Here is an 18,490-nt window from a genome sequence, read left to right on the forward strand (position 1 = left end):
GACTGATACTTCTGGTGAGAAGCTATGAGCTATGGGAGCATCTGGCAAACGAGCAATTTACTTCAGGAGATCGTATCAGCTTAACATCTATGACATTAAAGCAAGATAGTTTTCACAAAGAATTAGTGCTTAAACAAACAAAACTATCCACTGTTACGGTAAGTACAGTTGTCAGTTTGATCCAAAGATAATACCATCATTTGTCAACATATAACATGTATTTTTGCATTAAACAACCATTCAAAGCTCTCTTGTTTGCAACGTAGAAAATAAGATCAAAAGAAAATAAGAAATTCATGATTTTGACAAAGTCAATTCTAGCTGCCACAAAATTGTATAGGTTTCAATAGTGACAACCAGGAATTGATCATATATCCACCCTACTCTAAAAAGAATAATTAAGCCTACTGGTATCGGTGTTGTTTGATTAATTACTTTGTTTATATGCCTTGTCATGTATGCATCAGTCCGATTGTCTCTGTGTGGTAATCAATGGACATCAATAGACATTTAAGCTATTAAAAACGATCATTGAAACTAAAGTCTATCCCAGAAGTTATGACCGCGGTGCATCAAAGAGTTGTTACACTAACATATCAGGATCCCTGTGGTTTCTATCACTCAGCCTTACGAGTAATTGAGGTCAAGCGACTACTGCATTCAAGAGTGAATAATATACCATCAACTGGCCATTCATTAAAGGATATAAAATTCCAATTTTTATAATTTTACAAAATCCTTTCTTGGATTTTTAGTTTCATTTTGGGAATAATCATGTCATGTGGCAAATTCAATCTGATTGATTTTGTACATCTATTAACTCCTCAGAGTGTGAGCATATATAATCTGGAATCATCTCATGAGTCGAGTGGTGTTGTTTTGCTTGAAACACCATCTAAATATAATCTTTCAACTTGGAAATTGGTTTTGACACTTCATAATGTAAACACTGACTTCAGCATCCAGCGAAAATATTCACTCTCGAATGCAACAAGACTTCAAAACTGAATTTTCATCGCTTATTACTTCATTTTCTTGGATTAAGTGTGGAAAAGTTTTGCTCTTTATTAACTCTTGCCTGTAACCATAGCAACAAGCAGCTGGGGTCCAGCGAGTCAGTGATGCTCATGGTGAGTTTGACCACTTAAAGCTGTCAGTATCAATTAAATTGTTGTTGATACTGGCTCTTTGAGAGTGAAATGCCGCGGTCATAACCACTGGGATAGACTTTATTATACCAGTGAGAATTAAGAGCACTGTCTTTTCCAATTCATAAAATTTGCAATAAAACTTTGATCACTATTTCTCTATTTCTTGTAACCTGAAAATACTAAGTTGATACTAAGTATATTCGCCATTAGTCAAGGTCAATATTTTAAAGATATTAAGTTGGGTGTTGAAAATTCGACTTATTCCCCAGCTTTTACAGTACACTAGAAACTTGGTGATTAAGCACTTTATTTATGCATTGATAATTGATGTAAAATCTGTTGATACCTTTGATTGCAGGTCCTTCCTCCAGAGATCAGAGCTATCTTTGCAAAGATGCTTGGAATTGAAGAAGAACCTCAGGAAAAATACACGATTACAGCTCTTCCTGCTGATGGTCAAGCACATTACATGTATGTAAACAAACATTGCACACAATATGTGGGTTAGAGGCGTACGATGTAATAACTAGAGATCAACTCCTACTACAATTATGCTCTCTTCCACTGACAAATTATGCCATACAAGGTAATATTGAAAATGACATTTGCATCCTGGATGTAGATTATCATAGAACTAATTATCAATGATATTGAATGATATGGTTAAGATGAAATCAATCCTGCAGTTGATACCCATATGTAACACAGCTGCATTGAAATACCAGTTGTGTCAATTTTTTTTCGGAATGATTTTAAGGACAGCCTATTGCTTTACAAATGGAGCGAATTTAAATGATTTAGTGTTCACTGCAACTGAGCATATATTCATGCAGATCATGCATTCAAGCATCCATTCTCCAATTTCTAGAAAAAAAAATTTTGAAAGAGGGCCTTGTTAAAATTTACAGGAACTGGAAACGCAAAAATCCAATCAGAGAGTGATATCTCTTCTGATTAGATGCTTCTATTGCAAATTCAATCAAATTTCATTCTGCAAGAAAACATCTTATTCAATATTATCAAACAAAATACATCCAATTTTTTCTTTTGAAATGTTTTACGACTAAATTCTCTGATTTATAACAATTTTAACTAATTGAATAATTAGTTAAAATTGTTATAAATTCTACCCATCTTATGGTCCTACTATTCTAATCTTTCACAACATAAATAGGTCTAAACTTCAGTAGCCATGCATAACCCCGGTTACACATCCAGCCCTCTTTGACATTTAGGCAAGGAATACTGTTTTCTCGTGTATTGAATTGTATCTAACTTGAATGGTATATCATTCAATCTTTTACCTATAGGTTCTGAACTTATTGGCAAAGAAGACGATGACGACCATGATGAAGAAGCATAAGATCTGATGATGACTTTGGTGCATATGAAGTCGATGTTTTGCTTCATGGAGAAAAACTATTAATATGGTTAGATCTGCCTTTTTCAAAGATTTTATGTTTTTTCATCATGTAATCATTTTTGACTGTTAGGTACCATGTGTCATGTGGTTTATAATGATTTGTATAAATTTAACGTTTTACTTCAGTCAGAAAAACCATTAACCTGGTTGTACCTGAATGTGCCTTTTTCATCCTTGTAAGGAAGTCATTTTGTTTTATTTCTTTATCATCTTGTAATATTTGACTGTAGGGAGGTTTATATGAGGTTATTATGTACAGAAGTGATAAGGGTCTTCATTTCGACATATATCATGACGTTTTGATAGTTTTGACATTTTCATTTTATCGACCATTTTCAAGACAAGGCGTCATTCATGACAACTCAAAACTAAGCTGTCATCATATTTCTGGTGGCTTCACCTTATATTTCGTCATGTCATCAAATATTGATTTTTCACAAGGGAAATGGTTGACAAAACTGTCAAAAGATTTTTTCTTTTTTTTGTTAGTCATTTTTGACTGTTGGATACCATGTGTCATGTGGTTTATAATGATTTGTGTTGATGATAAAACAATAATCGCAATGATGAAGCAGCATTACGGTCAGATGACAATTTTGACAATATCTGCTTTTCCAGCTTGTAAGATATTATGTACGTGGATAAGGAGATAATTGTTATTTCTTTGTCGTGAGGTAATTAATAATAATAATAATAATGATAAGTGTTGATAGATACAATTTTTAGTCCACAGCCAATTTCACATTTTTGTTTATTATACGTGAAGTGCATTACATTATTGAGTTTAATTAGATATCAGTTTCTATTCTCACCATCTAAATACAATAATTATTGTCACATATGTGATATGGGTACGATTCATTTACTTAGAAAGTCATCTTTTGCCCAGCCGTCCAAGGAGGATGCATATGTCATGCATGTGAGAAGATTTATTTTTTAACATTTCGAAAATCTTTTATCAATAAACTTAGATACTATGATTTCATAATTTTTGTCTTAGATTTTCCTTTTTGTCTCATAAGGTGGCATTAAAACTTCTTTGGTATGAAAACTCCATTTCTTGTTCATCTGAACTTTTTATGCACCAGCTGAGAAATAAGAAGGCTTATACCTTTCAAGTTAATTAACCCTTACAATACCACTACCGTATGGCATACGGTACAAATTGACAAGCTAGCATACCCGTACCATATGTGATACGGTATCACTTAACCCTTCATCTAGAAGGGCATATCTATCAGTGTCAGCCGGTGCTGCAATCTGCATAAAATCAAAGATGGCAACAGCCAGGAAAAAACAATTTGGCTGGATGAAACGGTTCAGCAGCTCGTATATGATGCTGACAGTGATGCTGGTGACTTGGAATTTGGTAGTGAACAAATTGAGAGTGACAACGAATATGACAGCAGCAGTTCAGATGATGTGTCAGAAAGTAGGTTTATAGTGCCAGCAATGATTTTGATGATGAAAATGAAATCAGTGACAATTTTTTAGACCCTGTTGATATGGTTGTCATGGCAACGGACACCAATAACAATAATGAAGAACCAGAAACTGTCCATCTTCAAGGTCACATATATTCAAATAATTTGTCTTATTTGTAAGCCCAATGGTTATCAACACCATGGTATACAATGTATCAGTGTCAAATACATAGGTAAAAATTTTCTGAGGCCTGAAATTATACCCCAATGAAACCCCTTACATCCGGCCTTCCGACATATCGGTGGAGAAGTTGGTAAATGAGTGGAAAAATAAATTTTTCTGGTTGTTCTATTGCTTTGAAATTTTTACTACATAAAGTAAGGATATATGGCATACAATTTCAGTTGGAATTGAATAGATCAGTGCATTTTTCTGGGAGACAGAGCAGTTTATCGGAAACTTTTTCGTGAATTTCTTTCATGGCGGCCATCTTGGAGTATGTGACCTTGACCTAAAGTTCACTTATATCCAAATTATTTATGTCTAAATTGTTGGCCCAAAAGTTATCAACAACATGCTACATAAATTTTCTGTGTCAGATACCTTGGTAACTATCCTATGAAGTTTCAAATATAACCCTATGAACCCCTAAATTCCCTCCGGTACAGCAGTGGCGCTATGTGGTATTGAAAGGGTTATATACGACAAAAATGACAGCTACAGTCAATACCATACACCCCCATTTTACATCAGGTCTGGCCATGCCTATGAAAAAAAGAAAATTTACTTTACCACAAATGACGTCATTGATATTACATATTGCACATCAGTTTTGTAAAATTCGTATCTTCTTATTCGCATTCTCTAGAATATTATAAATGGATTGAAAAAAGTAAAATACATGTGCAATCAAATCATAAATTTTCACAACTTTGGCAATTTTGGTCTAGAAATTTAAACATAGATCTTTTCATCTCTATAAATTTCCCATTAGATGAGCTGCATGAATCAGGATTTGTGCTTAAAATGGACCATTTAAGTTTGGACGCTCCGCGTGACGTCACTACGCGCGATGATCAAAACAAACATTTGCGCGATGAACTTGAACTTGAACTTAAATTTATTGCTCCGTATATAACATTTATACATAGGGTATTTATTGCTCCGTATATAACATTTATACATAGGGTAAGACATGCAATAAATTGACAAAACATTGACATATGACATTAAATAAGAGCAGAGATTCAATAATGGCAGTGTTTTAATGGGACTCGAACCCAGTGGCGCCGCGGTTACGGTTAGTTACTCGGCGGAGTAAAACCTGTTTCAGTTGGCTTTGTTCCCGGCGTTCCGTTTGCTATTATTCAAGGTAGGTTGTACACGTTATAAACAGATTAAATGATGAAAGGTATGTCAAGTGACATGAACGAAACGCACGTTTCTTGAATGGCCAGGTATGACAATGGAATTTATGGAAATTGACTACCTACAATTTCAAGACAAATTCCAATTCAAATTTATTAAAAATAGTACAGCGAAGTACTTGCCTAACGGCTCTTAGTGATTTAAATCCATAGGTCCAGTTCAATTAAGCAAGCTGCTTCTTGGAGAATACAATTGGCAATAGGCCTCCATAATCAAATTTCAAGTCAATACAAAATAATGCATTGAATATTGAATTGCTGACAGTAGTGAGCCAGTTGTCATAGTCAGTGTCCCCTACAAATCCCGATATATATTATTAGGCTTAGTGAAGTGAGATCCACATGAGCACATTCCCATCCTTTAATCAGTTAACTAAAATGATTAGTTTCTAAAACAAAAAAAGTTCCCATCCTAATTCAGCATGCTCACTCAGTGAAATGCAAGCAATGGGAGACCAGGCCTCGAATTTGGGAAAATCACACCTGGAGCAAGAGCATTTAATTTTACCAAAAATACATAAAGAGGAAAAATGTACAACTTTTTTCCTGAAAAACTGGGGTTTTTCAATAGGCTATCATTTCATTGTCCGAATAGCTACATGCGTAATATTGGTATCAATTAAACCAGAAGATTCTGAACTAAGCGTTGATGTTTGTTTGTTTGGTTTGTATTAATTGAAACAGCAAGTTTTGTATAAAGCTTAAATGAAAAAGTGTTCTTTTAGACTTTTTACTTGTAAGATTCACTAGCATTTCACCGAGCACTCAATTCCATGCAGCGCTGCTAGATGTCAGCAGTTTGCAGAATCAATTAGTATCCGATGGTCATATCCGTTTTTTCCAATCGAGGAAAAGACTATGTGACACATTTCTACTTGAAAAACATCTTGTTCTGTTTCTTCACAGAAAACCCTATTGAAATTCGCGTGATTATTATTTTTTTTTTTTCCCTTTTCCACATAGTTTTTGTTAAAAGTGTAAAGGCTTCCTTACCTTACCGCTGTCGCCGATACAATCCGTATGATGTCCTTCAGCTCACTTCAATCTCCAGATACTGCATGGGAATTTTGATAAATCCACGTTATAAAGGCACTGTCGAGCCGTAAACATCGGAAATTTGGCTCCATTCAATTAGTAGCCATGTTGTGTTTTCTTACCGATATTTCTCTCTTCTTTTCGAGGAAGAGCTATCGAATTATTCCCTCTCTTCTCCACAATCAATTTCAAAGTCAATTTTATGAATTTATTGCTCAGCGGGTCCGAGTCCAAGAGTTTACGAGTCCGGCGTTCGCGTGTCTGACAGGTTTACGGGCGTTTGTTTGTTACCTCTTTAATATTTTTGATTTCTTGTTATTCCGGTTATTTTATTTAAGTATATTGCTGATCAGTTCATGTAACCAAAAGCGTCAATAAACAGACTTTGAATTGATCAAGTTTAAATCAAGGTCGTTGAGTCGCGGAAGGCTACTAGAATTACGTTCGTCTTCGTCTCAGAGAGAAAACAAACGACAGAAAAGTATCAGGTGATTATCGATGGCCTACAACGGTACACACAGTTGACAAACAGTGTTAGGCCTGTGCCGGTTGGTGCGTACTGGGACTAAATATACTGGTTGGTCAGTTGGTTTGGTTGTGAAGTGTGGAAGCTAAGATTGTGACTGTACGGTGATATCCACAGGTGAACCGTACGTGAGTTCCCTACTTACGCCGTACGTGAGTTCCTAGTAAACAATACCATTTTAAGTACGAAATTGTAACGCGTACGTGACTGTACGGTGATATCCACAGGTTAACCGTACGTGAGTTCCCTAAAAACGCTGTACGTGAGTTCCTATAATCTGCAAACGCGCATGCGTAAAAGAATAGAGTTTGGGTTAGGTGAGGCTAGGCTATTTGTAAATCAAATTTCATCCACCCACCAGTTACGTTCTGTGGCACAGTGGGTAAATCACTGGACTACTACTGGATTTTTTTTTCGTTTGGTTTCGAATCCCAATATTGCAAGTCTGAGCGTCAACATACTCACATATGGCTAACCTGTAGAAATCACCGTACAGTCACGTACAGGTAACAACAGCGTTTTAAGTATTAAGTGAGTACGACAAGCCTACCATGCCTATGTAGGCCTACTACAAACACAACTTTTTCCCTCTCGTTGGCCCTACAGTGATGTTACTATAACTGGTGCCATTATAATATGGATAGGATTTGGTCAGGACTAGCCTAAAGTCTAATTCAGTCTATGTACTAATTCACTCGATAGGCCTATTTTTAAAACAATACAGTGAAATATTCACACGCAGAAAGGCTAATTGATTTGAGCCATGTGATTAAGTTTGGCCAGGCCTTCTCTGACCTGCTGACATTAATAGTCAAACCAAAACGTTCATGTGGTCACGGCTTGTATTACCAGAAATCATTGTAGGCCTGTACATTTTGCTGTTCGTAGGTTTGGTATACCGATTTCTCCATTCTTGACTGATAAGTGTACGGTACAGCTGTACGCATTATATAATTCTTCCAATGGGAATAGGGCCTATTGATTGGGCTTATTATTTCCTGCTTTAGAGTACTGAAATAAACCTAATGTTCATTCAAATATCCAACATCGGTGAAAGTTTGATTAATACCGTATACATGTACTGTAGGTTTTCATGTTGTATGAATATTTTGCAGTTCAAATGGGTATGATGCTAAATTCCAATGTCAAACGCATGAAGTTAGATGGTCAAGGACAGTCAACACCAAGATATCTCTCTTCGACCGATGTTGTACCATAGAAGATCTGATTCTTTCAACTCAAGGAAAGTGATTCAACACGATGGACATAACACTGGAATAGGTTTGCAGTAACTAACCGTTCATTTCATTTAGTCCTATGTACTTTTTAGCCAATTTGGATTTGATTGTAATTGAAACTCTGGAACTGTTAACAAAAGACAAGTAAGACAAGTTGAAAAAACACAAGTTATGCTTGATTCTCATGTTCAAATTTATTTTATTACATCATATTTACAAAGCATATCATTGGTTCATACAGTAATAAAAATTAGGGCAGAACAAATATTATTACAGAAACTCCAAAAAGGCAATGGATTTCTATGACTAAATGAACATTATTTTTAGCCCACTTGGGACTTTAGTCCCAGCGGGCTATTGCGTTCACTTTTCGTCCATCGTCCGTCCGTAGACGGAAATCAGTTATTTTAGGAAGTTTTGAAGACGCTTCAATGTAATGTCTTGATATTTGGGTTTCACATGTATCTACCCTAGACACATCTTCAGCTCAAAAACTGGCCCTGTCAGAATCAAGATGGCCGACTGGCAGCCATTGTTGTTCGCCAAAATCAACACTTTTTACACATTTTTGAACTTTTTGAGGGAAATTTTGAAGATGCTTTGATCAATTACCTTGATCTTTCTGATATATGTGAATGCCCCTGGGCCCATCAGCATAACAAAAATTGGGATACGGACTCAAGATGGCCGTCCTATGACCTTTTTTAGTGCCCAAAAATGTCAGTTTTGGCCCGAATTCTGAGTTTGCCATTTCTCATTGCAATTTGTGATGGGTATTCTTTGAAAAGGGATGTTTTATACCTTTGATACCTGAATTGTTAGATTGTTGAGCATTTGGAACCACTTCCCAAGTGGGCATGGTGTCCCTGGACCCCTAGTTCTAATAACTCAGATCAAGAGTGACTCTCCCATTTATTAGGAAACACACGCAACTAGTGGAATAGGTTTGATTTACACACATGTTGCAGGTATCAATTGTTTATCACTGTAGAATTTGTAATCCATAAAAGCCAAAATCAACATCAGCCGGAAACCCAGACCAAATAAATTCATAATTTATTGATTGAATCTACACTACAATATATGTATTTATTCAAATATTTCAGTAAAAACATTAACTTCTTAAATCTAATCTATTCTAAATCATAATACGTTCTTATCTGTGAATTCACTCAATCTATCGGCTCAGCAGGTGCTTAAGATGAGTTCTTAATAGGACAGATCCATTTTTAAGGATGGTGATAATACAGTATCATGATGTTTGAATGCCAAAATAAGTGCCTGGTCAAATATATTAATATTTGTGATTGTACGTCCACGTATGTTCGGTTTCAAAGCTGAATTATATTTGACGTTTACACAGTGGTTGCATATTAGGTTCGAATCTGTCAATGCATTTTATTCTATGTATCGATTATATTTCAATTCACTACAATTCCCATCATTCTGAATGGCTTTACAGAAAACCCGTCATCGCTGCTTTGCACCTATATTTAAACTCTTAATATCGGACTTAGTACTAGCATTCAAAAACATTTATGCTGACTCTCAACAGCTCAAGGACCCTTACATCCATTTTCTGCTTAGATGGAAGTTATTGCTGTCGGATTATATCGGAAAACCATTGACTGACAAATATGTTAGTCAAACTGAATTTCGAAAATTTGTGTTGGGTAGGCCTACAGACGAAACCACGGAGATTGATATAGCTGCTCTTATCCACTCCATTGGCGATTATGTGAGGGATTTCATACAAAGAATTCTGAATTCTCCGGATAAATCGGACACCACAACTGACGGCGAAAAATCAGAATATACTCAATTTCAACCAGAAACTGGTATTTATGTACTTTCGGGTGGTTGTCTCGGGCTTATGTTTTCATTGTACAAACGACAACGACGAAATGGAAATATATCAGCAAAGAGAAATCTAACTGTTTTGGGACGTATAATTGTATTGGATAAAAAGACTGAAAAAATACCGGTGGAGTTACGATGTCGTGACAGAGATGGACTATATGTATTCAGGAGAGAATATATGAAATTATTGAAATTACTTGATAATACAATTATTCGTATAGTAAACGAACAGGAGTTTAAAAAACAAAAGAAAGCTATGATAAAGGTAATAAAAATTCTGCTGTTACATCATTTGAATCAGCTACATAACGGATTACAAAATATTCGGTTCCTGAACTTCGCTGAAAAAGCTGAAACACTGAAAAGCTGAAACGCTGAAATAAAAACGCTGAAATTTCAGGGAATTTCCGAAAAACGCCGAAATTTCAGGGAATTCCCGAAAAACGCTGAAATCGTGCTAGGTACCGACAATACACGTTTTGAAATGTTTTCCGGGCCGGTGTCCGCTGACGAGTCCTGAACCGTGTTTTATGCTCTACCTTCGGTTACAGAGACATGCCTTAAGGTCGTCGTTCTGATCGACTTGATCGATTGCGTGGATTGTTAGATGTGGATTGTTAGATGTGGATTGTGCGATTGTGCGATTGCGCATGCGCGGACTGGATAACACCTCTCAACCTTCGTGACCGAAAATTTCGCGAAAAATACCTTTAAAAACGTTATTGGACTAACTATAATTGCACAAAAACCATTCATAAAAGCTTCAGGATACTGGACATGGACTATCCAGCTACTAAGAACTTTGAAGGCTAGTTTTAATCAAGTTAAATCAACCTGATTACCAACCTGTGGAAAATGTCGAAAACCGGAAGTCGGCCATATTGGACAACTTAAAAACAAAAATATGCCATTCCCATTCTTCTACACATATATCGACATTATTAGGTGGCAACCTACACAATGGTGGCACACAGGAGTAGTCGTCCTGCTTATGCTGATGATAGCACACGATATTCATACAATCCTGGCCCACGTACACAAAAATACCCGTGCGGAGTGTGCACGAAGGCAGTGCAATGGACGCAGAAAGGGATTGCTTGCGACATATGTAACCTATGGTTCCACACAAACTGTGTTGGCATGTCTGACCGGCTATATGAACTTGAGACGTCCACCTCATTGTGGACATGTTACATATGCGGTACACCGAACTTTTCATCTACTCTCTTCACAACTACAGCGGCTGAATCGTTAAATATCAGCCACCCATCACTTCTTGACATATCGAGGACCTCGTCTCTTGACACTGATGGTAACACCTCGTCGCAGCATTTGGGTACACCAATACATGCCTCGTCACCGATAATGCCTAGAGGAACACAAAATAGACTTGAAACCCAGGATAGCTTTTCAAACTTGCATAGCCCATCATCGTCATGTGACACCTCTTCGCGAAACCCAGTAGCGGTGAAATGCAACGCGACGACGCGAACACTAGTGATCAACTTTCAGAGCATCCGCCCAAAAAAAGCCGAACTTTGGAATCTAATCACGTGCACTGATCCTGACATAATCCTCGGTTCTGAAACCTGGTTAAAGCCAGAGATACATAACGCCGAAATTTTCCCGGAAGGTTACGACGTCTACCGCAAGGACAGGCATGATGAACATGGCGGCGTCCTTGTGGCGATCAAAAAACTATTAATCTCACAGGAGATCCAGATAAACACCACATCAGAGGCAGTATTTGTCCGCTTAGAAACCGACTGTAAAAACGAACCAATCATCGTCGGCTCGGTATACCGAACACCCTCACAATCAAGCGACGAACAGATGGACGCCATCTGTAAAGTCCTAGACGCTACAACCTCTAATTCTAAACCATCCACTTACTGGTGCGGTGGCGATTTCAACTTACCAGACATCAACTGGGAAGATACCTGCATCGTCGGAAATCAGTACAAGAAATCTGTAAACGAGCTCTTTCTCGACAAAATTGACAACCTCGGACTGCAGCAAGTGAATAACCAACCCACCAGAGGTGATTCCATCCTCGAGATTTTCCTATCAAACAAACCAGGTCTAGTGACGCGGTGTGAAGTCCTACCTGGACTTAGTGACCACGACATCCTACTCGTTGACAGCCGTATCCGCCCAACGAGAGCACGACCGATACCTCGTACAGTCAGCGTATGGAAAAAAGCCAAATTCGACGAAATGAGAACAGACACCGCTAGATTCACACATGACTTCTGCACTCGTCATTCGACCTCAGAAGCACCAATCAATACCAAGTGGATAGAACTGCAAAATCACCTACTCAAAATTCAAAAAGATCATGTTCCAACGACGACTACATCGACAAAATTCCACCAACCATGGATAAATCACGAACTCAAAAAGCTTTCCCGTCGTAAAGCCAGAGCTTGGAAAAAAGCCAAATCCAAATCAAAACGATCAAAACGATCAAAGGAACGATATCGTAGACTAAAACGCGAAACCAGGAAGGCAAATCGGTCTGCTTACCACAAGTACATTGCAGAAATGCTCAGCAGTGATAGCAGCTCTAAGCGCATATGGAAATACATAAAAAGCAGAAAAACTGACATGACTGGTGTCGCTCCTCTTACAAGCGGTGGCATTACCTTCAGTGATAGTTCAACGAAGAGCAACATATTGAATAATCAGTTCTGCTCAGTCTTCACAAAAGAAGATACCTCAAACTTTCCATCACTTGGAGAAAGCCCCTACCCACCGATGCCGGATATACAAGTATCCAATCATGGGGTATACTGCCTGTTGAAGAAAATCAACCCAAGAAAAGCATGTGGACCAGACAATATTCCAGGTCGTATCCTTCAAGCCGTAGCGCAAGAAATAGCTCCGGCCGTCTGCCTACTGTTCAACGAATCGTTACGTACCGGTGAAATACCAGAAATTTGGAAACACGCCTTTGTGCAGCCAATCTTTAAAGCAGGTGATAGGAGTCAACCAGTAAACTATCGACCAATCTCACTTACATCAATATGCTCCAAGTTGCTTGAACACATCATCAGGAGCGAAATAACAAAACACCTTGAGACTCACCAAATTCTCACCGATGGGCAACACGGTTTCCGTAAAAACCGCTCCTGCGAGACTCAACTGATTCTTACAACCGATGATTTTAGCACAACTATTGACTCTGGTCTACAAACAGATGCCATATTATTGGACTTCTCGAAGGCATTTGATAAGGTGCCCCATCTGCGCCTCGGTGTAAAGCTCAACTACTATGGCATACGCGGCAGAACATTGACATGGATCGAGAACTTCCTGTCCAATAGAACTCAACAGGTGCTAGTAGAAAGTAAATACTCTGATATTGGACCTGTGACGTCAGGTGTGCCACAAGGCTCGGTACTTGGACCTACATTGTTTTTGATCTACATCAATGATTTGGGAAATGATACCCAATGCGTAGTACGTCTGTTTGCTGATGACACGATACTGTACGAACAAATTAAAACTCTGTCAGACACTGAACGCCTCCAAGACGACCTCACCAAACTGGGTGAATGGGAGAAACAATGGCAAATGGGGTTCAATGTCAAGAAATGCCATTCCATCACCATTACACAGCGCAAGAAACCAATTGTAGCCACGTACCATCTGCACGGTCAACCCCTAGACCAAGTTGACAAGGCTAAATACCTTGGGCTAGTATTCAACAAGAACTTAACCTGGGGTGATCACATACAAGCAATAGCAGCAAAAGCCAACAGAGCGAGTGCCTTCGTCTACAGGAACCTGAAAGGCTGCCCAACTCAAGCTCACATTCAGTGTTACAAGACGCTCACTCGACCCATCGTTGAATATGCCTCTACAGTCTGGAGCCCATACCAAACAAAGCTCATCAACGAACTTGAGATGACTCAACGTCGTGCTGCCAGAAGAATCAATCGTGATTTCAGTCGTTCTTCAAGCGCCACAGAATTAGTCCAACGCCTCGATCTTGAATCTCTTCAGACTCGCAGAAATGTCAACAAGGCCACGATGATGTACAAAATCATCAACGGACCTATCGACATTAAGGTGGACGACAGCATCATCACACCAGCAAGACGAGGCACAAGAGTAGCACATAGACTGATGGTACATCATACGAGGACCAACGTGAAGCTTCACTCCTTTTTCCCGTCAACTATCCGTCTATGGAATAGTGTACCAGAAGAGATATGTGCTGCGTCCTCAGCAGATGCATTCAAAGCTGCGCTCCTCCGGGAGTGGAGCTCCAAATAGATGCCTACACAACCTACACCGTTTTAACTGTACATATTTGAATTTTAACCTAACTGATATCCAGTCCGAGCATCGCTGTCAAACGCTGTGGGACAATACCCAACTATGGGTCCTCCACATTATTCTAAAGAAGAAGAAGAAGTTTTTTTGCCATAGTTTTATGTGCATATACCGGTACGATCTAACAATGAAGTTATCACTTCATTTGAATAAATTCTTAATCACAGTAATATTAATTGACAATATTTTTTCTTATGTTTGGTGATTTCTTGCAACTTATCATTGCCAAGTCTCATACAAGTAGTAGCTGAATGAAAGTACAGTTAGGCTGAACCTGATAACCCAAATTAAGTGCTAGCATGGAACTAATGATTATTTTGATTCTATTTTCGGTGTCATTGAAATTCGTTAATAAAGGTTCAACCGTCATAGTATACTGTACTTAGCATTGCTACAATTGGGTGCCATATTTCTACAATTTCTACAAGGAGGAAGGAATCTTTAAGTGTCTTTGTTCCCGGGTAGGGTACGGGGTAAAACCTGGTTTACTTTCTCTTTCGACTTGCCGGAGACTACTATCTGCAATGTATTGCATGCTTTGATGTGTCTGGCCTATAGGAGTCGAACGATATTTTTTTCCCATACACAGGCTTGGCTTTAGTGTAGATGAAGGCTAGGCACTGCACATTGTGGATTGACTGGAACTCTTAACTCACAAAATTAAACGAGTCAACAAGAAAGATCCAATAATTGGACATTTGTCTAACTATATTATTTAACAGCTTGAAATAAAACATAACACATTCTGCAAGAGTATACAAAGGAAATCAGTTCTTACATTATATCAGAATCAATAGTTCGCTTAACTCTGGCTAGAATTCTGGTTCCATTGCTTCATATTCTAATGAAATCCACTAGTATACCTTAGAATATCGCTTAGCTTAAGACTAAAAATTTGGTACCAGGAAACAGGGAAGAAAAGTGGGTGTACTGTACATCCGCAATTGACTTATTTCTCTCTGGTTGAATTAAGTTATTATTGAAATAGCATTCGAATAGCCATTTTATTTTTAAAAATTGTGTCGTTCAGCTATCCTGCTGCAAATTTCGCAGTTGAAGTTTACTGGTGCCATCTGATTTCTCAGTATCTCAAAAAATTTGCACATTCTAAGCCTGAATCTAAAAATAGAAAAAGGTGCTTAGTAAATAAATACTGAAATTAAACTTACAAAACACCCAGTACTTGAGATGATGTACTTGACAAGAAGTGTCACCAGCTAAGCAAATCAACTTTGTCTATGACTCCTCCTTTTATAGATTCAGTAGTAGTCTAAAAATAAGAATCGGTACATTTTTCTAACAGTTGGTATGTCATTTCTTCAAAAAAACTAATTATTATCACGCCACAGCAAATAAATTATTCACAGTTGTTGAATGGTTAGCCCGATTTAGATTAATTGGTTGACGCTAATCAGTATGACCCATATGTAGGGGCCTACTGCATGCCATTGGCGTCAATCCATTCCATTCCATTCCACAGTGAATTAAAAAGAAATTTAGTTAGATCCCTTTTGTCCAAAAGCTGCATCATTTATATAACTAGCTGTCAAATTTAATTTACCTCCTTCAGAGAATACCATAGTGACATAGTTCGTCGCCCATCAACGTGTTGACAAAAGAAAAGTTGCTCCATGTTTTATACATGAACGTTCAAATAAGATATTTTGCGTCTTGCAGGGAATATTGAGCATAGTGTTTAAGGTAGCTTGCACGGTTTGTGAATGGGTTTTCCTCATTATGCTGCCTGTATGCATTAAAAATCCGGATTTCAAGCGAATTAATTTGTCCAACAAGTGGCCCTCTAGAAGTATACTCCACACATACTGTCCATGCATGTCTCTGTAACCGAAGGTAGAGACTAAAACACGGTTCAGGACTCAGCAGCGGACACCGGCCCGGAAAATATTTCAAAACGTGTATTGTCGGTACCTAGCACGATTTCAGCGTTTTTCGGGAATTCCCTGAAATTTCGGCGTTTTTCGGAAATTCCCTGAAATTTCAGCGTTTTTATTTCAGCGTTTCAGCGTTTCAGTGATTCAGCTTTTTCAGCGAAGTTCAGGAACCGCAAAATATTCTAACTAATCCATTTATTTCTTTAGACTGCCAGTACTGAAGTTCAGCCGAACAAAGAAATGGAATCCATTTTCTTTAAATTGACAACTACCAGACTTGGACTGGCATTAGCCCAAGAATTGTCACCGAACATTTATTTGGTTTGGCAAGATTTTATAAGAAAGTATACACATGCGCGTATAAATGGATTTATTGTGGGTCACTTCGAGAAATTGAGTGAAAAGGCTGGTAAACGGCTAAAGGGCGGTTCAAATCTACGTGAACAATTATACAGTGTCAGCAAGGCAAATTGCGTTGTTCTCCAGCATCAAATAACAGAGCTACTGCCAAGAAATCATCAACATCAAAGACGACAAAAAAGACTAAGAAATAGGTTATTGGCTAATAGAAATATCAAAAAAAGTATTTGAATTGATAAAATTTAAATTTGAATATATATGTCTGCCAATTTCACAAAAATACAATTTTCAATATTTGATATATAAATAGGAAATAAAGCGATTTAAATGTACACAACATGCATCTTATTTTCTCATCAAAGGCACATCTTTCGTGTAAAGAGGTGTATCCCGGTAAAAGTTTCTTTTGTTCTTATTCTGATGTCCATGAACTTCCCTACGCAGCATTACAGTTCGTCTAGCCTGAGGGTAATTCAGAGAAGTTAGTTTTCCCCCTACACAATGTTTAAATTGTGAAAACAAAGTTTCCACGGCACTACCATTCACAGTGAGTGGTGTGATGTAATAATCTGGAAACTCGGTCAGATATTCATCACAGAAACCTAGGAAGCCAAAAACCATCACTCGCAACAAATCATATGTCTGCAATATAAGCGTAGACCGAAACATAAACGTATGGGAACCTTCAAAAATTGAATACGAGTTGAAACAATGACAACGTGACTTACCTGCCAACTGATAAATTTTTTCTGGGATGGTGCAGTCATTTTAAAATTTTCGCCACCTGTAATGAAATTTTTTGTAAATGAAATATGTGTCTGAAAAGACTACATGTAGACACTATGGCTGTTCAACTTACATTCTCTGTGAAGTCGATCGCACCACTCTTTAAAGAAGTTAAATCCGATCAGTATGTTTTGAATGATTTGACTATCTAAATTTTGAATCCGGCTATTATCTGCGTTATTCCGTTTTCCGCTTTTGAGCAGGCCATCTTCAAACAATTTGCTGCAAGCAGATAGGTAGTTGTATGTCGCCATGACATGATCTGCTTCAATTGGGGGTGGGTTATTGTCGGGATTTGCGAAACTAAATAGTTCAGCCAGCACTTCAGGTTGCTAAAAATAAAAAATTGATAATGCGCTAATGCTTAACTACAATACCAAACGTTAAAAAAAATTATGAATGCCAGAAAATTTACATGCATGATTTTTGCTGGCTTAACATTTAATTTGGTCCATGCATCCCTGTCAATAAATGACTTATTGAGTCCAGGAACCATCCTTATCTGGCCGCTATCTCTCCTTTGTGTTTCCCGATTCCACAAACCCTTTATTTCCTCCCATCCGAAATTCACACTGTTTCTTCCTCCAGTGACGAATTCTTTATTCCCTCCCGGTTGGCTCGCCCATAGCTGATTTATCAAATTTTTCATCTGCAAAAATAATTTAGAACTCTGCAGTGGCTGAAACATTTCTAGAGTACCACAATCAAAGCAATGAATGTATTTTGTGTGACAGTTCGTACCTGGTGTGATGGACATATGATAAAATAAATATTCTTTTTACCGGCTCATGGGGGTTCATCATTCGGGGTGAAACGCTGTGTAGGTCATTCGGATTTCGGTGATTGAGTCCAAAAGCACCATGTGGATAACCAGACAGCATCTTAATCATAGACAGATTAGTACTTGCTCCATCTGTGACTACTGCCCTTGTCTGAAATATAAATTAATTATTTGAAATACACAGAATATTTGACGGATATGAATTCAGATTATCGATCACTTATTAACTAATTCCATATACATAC

The sequence above is a fragment of the Tubulanus polymorphus genome, chromosome 3, assembly GCF_964204645.1.
Source record: "Tubulanus polymorphus chromosome 3, tnTubPoly1.2, whole genome shotgun sequence".
Classification (NCBI taxonomy): Eukaryota; Metazoa; Nemertea; class Palaeonemertea; order Tubulaniformes; family Tubulanidae; genus Tubulanus; species Tubulanus polymorphus.